This window comes from Mustela nigripes, chromosome 14 (genome assembly GCF_022355385.1).
Source record: "Mustela nigripes isolate SB6536 chromosome 14, MUSNIG.SB6536, whole genome shotgun sequence".
In the NCBI taxonomy this organism is placed as follows: Eukaryota; Metazoa; Chordata; class Mammalia; order Carnivora; family Mustelidae; genus Mustela; species Mustela nigripes.
In genome coordinates this window covers 83,778,276-83,785,732 of record NC_081570.1, presented here as the reverse complement: position 1 = coordinate 83,785,732, position 7,457 = coordinate 83,778,276, and positions in this window count along the sequence as shown.

The window sequence follows — 7,457 nt, the reverse complement described above, 5'->3', positions numbered from 1 at the left end:
AAAAGATTATCCACCATGACCAGGTGGGATTCATCCCTGGGCTACAAGGATGGGTCAACATTCGCAAATCAATCAATGTGATACAACAAATTAATATGAGAAGAGAGAAGAACCGCATGGTCCTCTCAATTGATGCAGAAAAAGCATTTGACAAAATCCATATAGAGTTTTGGTAACATAATTGATCACTGTCATATTCCCAAAAGCTACCCTGCTTCCAGAATCCTAAATGATCCTCATCTCCCAAATCAATATCTTCCTTCCTTTCTTTTTTTCTTTAAAGATTTTATTTATTTATTTGAGAAAGAGAGAGAGCATGAGAGGGGAGAAGGTCAGAGGGAGAAGCAGACTCCCATGAAGCTGGGTGCCTGATATGGGACTCAATCCTGGGACTCTGGGAGCATGGCATGCGCCGAAGGCAGTTGCTTAACCAACTGAGCCACCCAGGCGCCCCAATGCCTTTCTTCTGTACATTTCCTTGAAAAGGTCAATTCTGTGTATTTAGATTTAGCAAATACTTTATTCTAGCTTTTTTCCTTTCTTTTGACTACTGGAGATTATTCTGACATCACGGGGAGATGTGTAAAGACAAACAGTACATGCCACACTTTACTAGTCATGTTAGTACCACTACCGAATGAGCTTTTCAATGCTAGCCCACATGACAACTCTGCAGTTTCTGCCAGGCATAAAGTGGACTTGTATTCAGTTGGCATTTCAGCACTTATGTGGAACACAGCCACTTTTTAGAATTACAAGGTTACTTAATTGAAAGTAGATTTTAAAATTATAGTAGTTGTTAAATACTAGGAGCTAAATTTTCACTTGTGTACTTAAAGCTGTTATTTGGAGCTGAATCGGGCAGGCAGTTTAACAAGCAACAGGAAATGTTTAAAATCACCATGATCATTATCCAGTGAAATTAAAATCCCAAACCAGAGGGCTCAGCATTACATGGGAATTTGCAAGTGAAACCAGCATCATCATCAGGAACACATCTGGATAGGTAAGACTATTAGATAACACTTCATCTATGGAGGAGAAGAGAGGCCATGACATCCCCAGCCTGAGCGGAAGTTGTGTTTCCTGGGACTGTAGACATGGACCCAGGACACAGTATAAGAGTAGAGTCAGTACGGGTGAAAGGGGCTGTGTTAGGGATTTTGCAGCATGTGCTCATATACATGTATGTATGTAGATCCTTTTTCCCAGGCCTTTTTCCTAGCCTATAGATAGGGTAGAAACAGGTGCAGACTATTAGATCAATCGTCCTGAATGGACACCAGCAAGCAAGCAGCATGCTACAAAGTAGTGAGAAGCAGAACAATGACAACCTAAAGATGTCCATATCCTAACCCCTAAAACCTGTGAATATGTTTCCTTAAATGGTAGAAAAGGACTTTGCAAATATAATTAAGATGGAGAGATTATCCTGGATTGTCTAGGCAGGCCCAATAAATAGTTCCCTAAAAGGAGGTACAAGGGTCAGGTCACAGAAGGAGACGTGATCACGGAAAGAGATTGGAGAGAAGACACTATATTGCTAGCTTCAAAAATGGAAGAAGGAATCACAAGCCAAGGAATGTATGTTGCCTCTAGAATCTGGAAAAGGCAAAGAAATGATTATCTACAAGAGCCTTCAGAAAGATTCAGCGCTGCTAACATCTCACCAGTGATCTTCAGAACTCTAAGATAAATTTGTACAGATATTTCATAGCAATTTAAAAAGAAGCATCTTACATTCTGTCAAGAAACCCTTACCCAGTGCCCACTTTCTATACATAGTGGGGACCAAAATGGCTTTAATGTTCCATTCAGCTGCTTTAGACAGGTTTCTTCATGATGACCCAGTTTTTAAAAGCATTTACTTCACAGAATTTGCCACGGTGAACACTTTCTCTGCCTCTTGGACAAGTAAATCTTCTCCCAGCCTCTTATCAGTTTTCTAACACAAAGATGCCTTTCTCAAAGACCTGGGTCCTACCCTTTTGAAATGTAATCACCAAAGGAAATAGTGCCTTATCTCCCAGTCTCTGTGTAAGGGTAGGAACCTAACTTCCATAAGCACCAATTAGCAAACACAGATGCCCTAATCACATTGACAAACCTCCTCCCCAGTGTCCTCCCAATACATTTCTGCTGGTTTCCACAGAAACCTTTTTTTGTTTGTTTTCAATTACCTGTTTCTTTGGGTGTCAGTTATTCCATTTTTTATTACTATCTTCTCTTTCCTATTACTGGTTTTATTCCATACTGAGAATGCTTGGTCATTAGCTGATGATTGTAGATTATGTAGCTGCTAATCCTATTTTATTTTTATTTTATTTTATTTTACTTCTTTTATTCAGTTTTCCTTCTGTAGTTGTTTCAGGTCTTTTATCCCAACAAGATGCTTTCTTAAATGAAAAAGCAGATGGAAAACTAGGTAGGCTTTCAGGTATGTGAGTACAAAGTTGATAGGAAGGCTCAAGGTTCTCTGGCAGTGAAGAATTTTAATATATTTCAGTGCTAGGGAGAACTGCCTTTCGTTCATAATTCACTCAACATTTACTTAGGGATATAGCATTACTTCCATCTTTATTTGACTTCTTCCTTTCCTACACTACACAGAATACTCTCCACCTGGTGAAACTTTCTGCAGGAAAAAATTATCATGATTGTCAATGTCCAGGATGGAGATGATGGTGTCACCTGGGCCCAGCCTTTCTGAGTGCTACCCACCCCCTGCCTACTCAGGCTCTTTCTGATTTGACTCTAAGATTCTCTGGGGGTCCTGCTCATAAGACTGATCTTATTCTGCTGTTCTGGGCCAGTGGATCACTCTTCTCACTTTTCTTCATCAGTCTCCTTTCAGTCTTCAAAGATCGCCTTGAAAGCCTCAAGTACTGCTAGTGTTCTCTTTTTCCAGCAGTAGTATGGTATCAATCACATGCATATGCACATTTCCTTTCATTCTATCGAAACGTGAGGGAGAAAGAGTGGTAGACCCGCATGTTCAAGTTGTCATTTCAGAGCCAATCTTCTGTTCTTAAAATGTTCTGTTAGAGATTTGTACCCCTGGGCCTCAGCCTCCCCCACCTAGACACTTACCTAGCTTCTTTTTCTCTTCACTGATTATCACCAAAAGAGAGAGAGAGAGAGAGAGAGAAGGGGGAAGAAGAAGAAGAAGGAGAAGGAGAAGGAGGAGGAGGAGGAGGACAAGGGGGTAAAAGAGAAAAGAAAAAAGAAGGAAGGGAGGGAGAGAGGGGAAAGGGAGAGGGGGGAAAAGAGAGACAGGAAAGCGAAATAAAAAGGGAAAGGGGAAAGGAAAAGGAATGGAAAGGAAAGAAAAGATATAAGAAAGGAAGCCTCTTTCTTTTCTGTGCCAAAGAGTTCTGCTTTCTTTAGCCCCTCTCCTGAGCCCTGGGGCTTCTTCACGTTAAGACCAAATTCTCTGGTAAACTTTAATGAGTCTTGGAGTAAGGATCTCACACCACTTACTTCCTTCATCAGTTTCTGCTAAGGAGAGAAATCGTTCTATCTCCCCGCTGGTACAAGTTACACCATATCTATTAGAGGGTAGACCTAGATAGAGGTGGTTGAGTTTTAAATATCACTTTTCCTTCCTCTTTCATTGCATCTCCAAATAGAAAAATCTTATAGACAACCTTATTATACATGATGTGGGAAGAAGTTTGTCAAAATGTATTAGAAGAAAAATGCCATTTTATCCTTCCTTCATCTTTTCCCAACACATGGACTTGGCTCTTTTGTGCATAACAATATCCAAGTTCTATTTTGACTAAAGAGCCCCAAAAGGCCAAGGTGAGTGAATGATTACTATGTATTAGTACCTCTTTCCTCTAATAATTGTTCACTGGACTTGTTTCCAGCTTAAAAAAAACATTTTTTTCCTATGTTTTCCCTATGTTCCTCCATATTTCCTACTTTCTCAATGTGTAGAAAACAGTAGGAGTGAAAAAATCATTTTGTCAACAGCATCCAAGATTATGCAAAGAGGAGGGTGGGACTGAGGAAAACAATGGTTTGGAGACCTATATCTTAATTATCCACCAAGGTAATAAAGTATTTTCTTCTTTTGATTTAGAAAGAAAGACTGTCTGGGGTCTTCTAGGAGAGAGAAGAAAAATCTATTAACAAAGCTTACTGACTTGACCTGCCCATTCCAAATCCTTTCCTTTGCTCCTTCCTTCTTTTCTTCCTTCTTCCTTCCTTCCTTCCAGCTACCTATTTATTGAGTACCCTAATATGCACCAGGAATTTCCCTGGGCATTGTAAAACTGAAGATGAGTAAGAAAGTGCACTCGGCTTTTCAGTTCTCTTAGTCCAGCAGAGCAAACAGTTCTAACCATGGACAGCAATGATGCAGCTTCAGAAGTCTAACAACTGCTACAATTGAGGTGTGAAGAAAACACACTGTGGGATCGCCACACTGTTTTCCAAAGATGCTGCACCAACTTGCATTCCCACCAATAGTATAAGAGGGTTCCCCTTTCTCCACATCCTTTCCAACACATGTCCTTAAGAAATTAAAAATAGAGATTCCCTATGATCCTGCAAATGACTACTGATGTAGTGAATGGGGTACTGATGTACCCCAAAGATACTGATGTAGTGAAAAGAAGGGTCATCTGTACTCCAATGTTCATAGCAGCAATGGCCACAGTCACCTTCAGCAGACGAATGGATAAAGAAGATGTGGTCCATATACACTATGGAGTATTATGCCTCCATCAGAAAGGATGAATGCCCAGCTTTTGTATCAACATGGACGGGACTGGACGAGATTATGCTGAGTGAAATAAGTCAAGCAGAGAGAGTCAATTATCATATGGTTTCACTTGTTTGTGGAGATAGGGAATAACAAGGAGGACACTTGGGAGTTGGAGAGGAGAAGTGAGTTAGGGGAAATTGGAGGGGAGACAAACCTATGAGAGACTGTGGACTCTGAGAAACTGAGGGTTTTGGAGGGGAGGGGGGTGGGGGATTGGGTGAGCCTGGTGGTGGGTATCATGGAGGGCACGTATTGCATGGAGCACTGGGTGTGGTGCATAAACAATGAATTCTCGAACACTGAAAAGAAATAAAATTTTTAAAAAAAATCTCTGTGGGAACACAATGATCATATATGTCATTAAGATGATGAAATCTGATCTGTAAAGAATTTTGTTTAGCTAAGACATGGGGTAAGGCAGAGCTATCAGTATAGTCCATGCTACTTCAAGTAGTAACAGAACAAGTACTATCTGAGGGGTGGTAAATGTTCAACGTGAATGGAGCATTGAGCAAATAAACCCAAAGGCACAGATACCCATAAAGTACAATGAGATTGAATTGTTATGAGCTTTGTACTCAGTGTCTAGCCATATGAACCATACCTTAACCAAAGAAAGGTTTATAATCAAGTAAGCAACATAATAAAATTTATTTTTTAGTAAAGTAACTCTTAGTCCACTCAGCCTGCCAAAACAAAATGCCATCCACTGGGTAGCTTAAACAACAGAAATTTATTTCCTTCCAGGTCTGGAGTCTAGAAGTCCCAGATCATGGTGCCAGCTTGGTTGGGTCTGATGATAGCTCTCTTCCTAGCTTGCAAAGGTCACCTTCTTGCTGTGTCCTCTCAGGAAAGAAAGAGAGAGAGAGAGATGTGGTCTCTGATGTCTCTAAAGTGATAATCCCGTCATAAAAAGCCCTACCCTCATGACTTATCTAAATCTAAATTTAATCACCTTCCAAAGGCCCCATCTCCAAATACATCTCATGGGGAGTCAGGGTTTCTACAGATGAATTGGTTGGGTAGGGGGAAACAACAGAAAAAAAGTAAGTCTGTAACAGGAACTCCAGTAGGGATGTGCAGCATAGACTTAAATGAAGTTATGAGTGCTGGTAAAGTCAGTTTGAATGAGCATTTCTTAAGTGAACAATTAAAGTAAGCCAAGTCAGCAAGGATGAAAAAGAGACTTTATAGTTATTTCTGAGATTAAAGTAACAGATTTTGTTATTCATCTCATATAAAGAATGAGAAAGAGGATTTAACTGACAGCACAGATGGATAGTGAAAACAGGCAATTGTGTAGCTAGTTCTTGAACTTTGGCTTCTCACCTCTTGGTAGAATCTCTAAGGTGGCTTCACCACATTCTCCACATCTTAACAATAACGATTTAGATTCAATCACCAATTCTGTGGCTTTTGATTAGCCTTCTTGCTTCCAAGTTTAAACAAAGGCAGCAGTGTTTTCTAAGTTGAAGAAATAAGTCCTCAGTGCAGAATTCCCAACAGAATTGATTTTCCTTTGCGTTGGTTTGGAAATCGATGCCTGTGCCAAGTCCCATAGATCATGAGCAGGGCCCTAGCATTCTGAGGAAGTCAGGCTAGGTTAGCCGGGAAGACAGATTGGGAATCTTGGCTTGTTGACTCTTGGCTGGTTTTTATGTGCCTCTTTATAGGTTGAGAAAATCCAACTGGGCTATCAGGGGCCAAAAAGACTAAGGAACAGCATGAAATCTCAACAGTTTAGTGAGGTCATCGAGGTGTTCCTAGAAAGAGAAATGAGAAGATTTGCAGAAGATGAAGTCTCTCCAGAAGAGGGAGAAAAAAGTGAAAGCACAGCGAGTCTGAAGAGGTGACAGGAACAGTGAAATAGGATGAACAGCCTTTGGTGAGCAGTGGGTTTATTGTAAGGAAAATTAAGGGTATTCCAAAGCACCTATGGATGCCTCCAGTTACATGCTAGTAATGCAAGAAAATACAAAAGTAGTTCAAGCTCTGAGCCCTCCCACTAAGGACATTGACATTTTATCCTCCTCTTTCCAGCATTTCCAGCCCCACTCATCTTCTCTCTTCTCCACAAATCTGTTCAGAGTGGAACCAAAACACAGAATACCAAGGAAACCCTTTCAAACGTTCTGCACTTCTCCTCCCCCATGTTCTGTATCCTATCATTTAGACCTCTCATTAATACATGTATGGATTTGTAGGCCCCTTACAAGGCATTTACCTTAACCGTAAGCGTTGTAAGAGCAGAGATTAAATAAAAACAAGTTCCTCCAACCTCCTTCTAAATGCCTAGACAGTGCCATATGCACAATGAGATCTTTATATTAATTGATGTTCAGTTCTGGCTGGGATGAGGGCTAAATAACAGTTTTATGAGTGAACAACGAAGGCATGCTTTATACATCACTGTTTGGATCTCTAAAGCAGTAATATAACTCAATTACTTATTTTAGTACTGAGCTTTGTCATTTAACATACAAAAAGCAGAAAACGAATCTGACCCAGAATTTTGTTTTGTTTTGTTTTGTAATACTTAGTTGACCCTCTATAAAGCATTCCTGGTTCCACTATACTTTCTTGGACTTTTCCATCTCATTAAATTCATGCCTTTAGGAGATCACTGAAATACATTAATTTACAAAGCACTGTTTGTCTTTTTTTTAAGTAACCGCGTATTTTT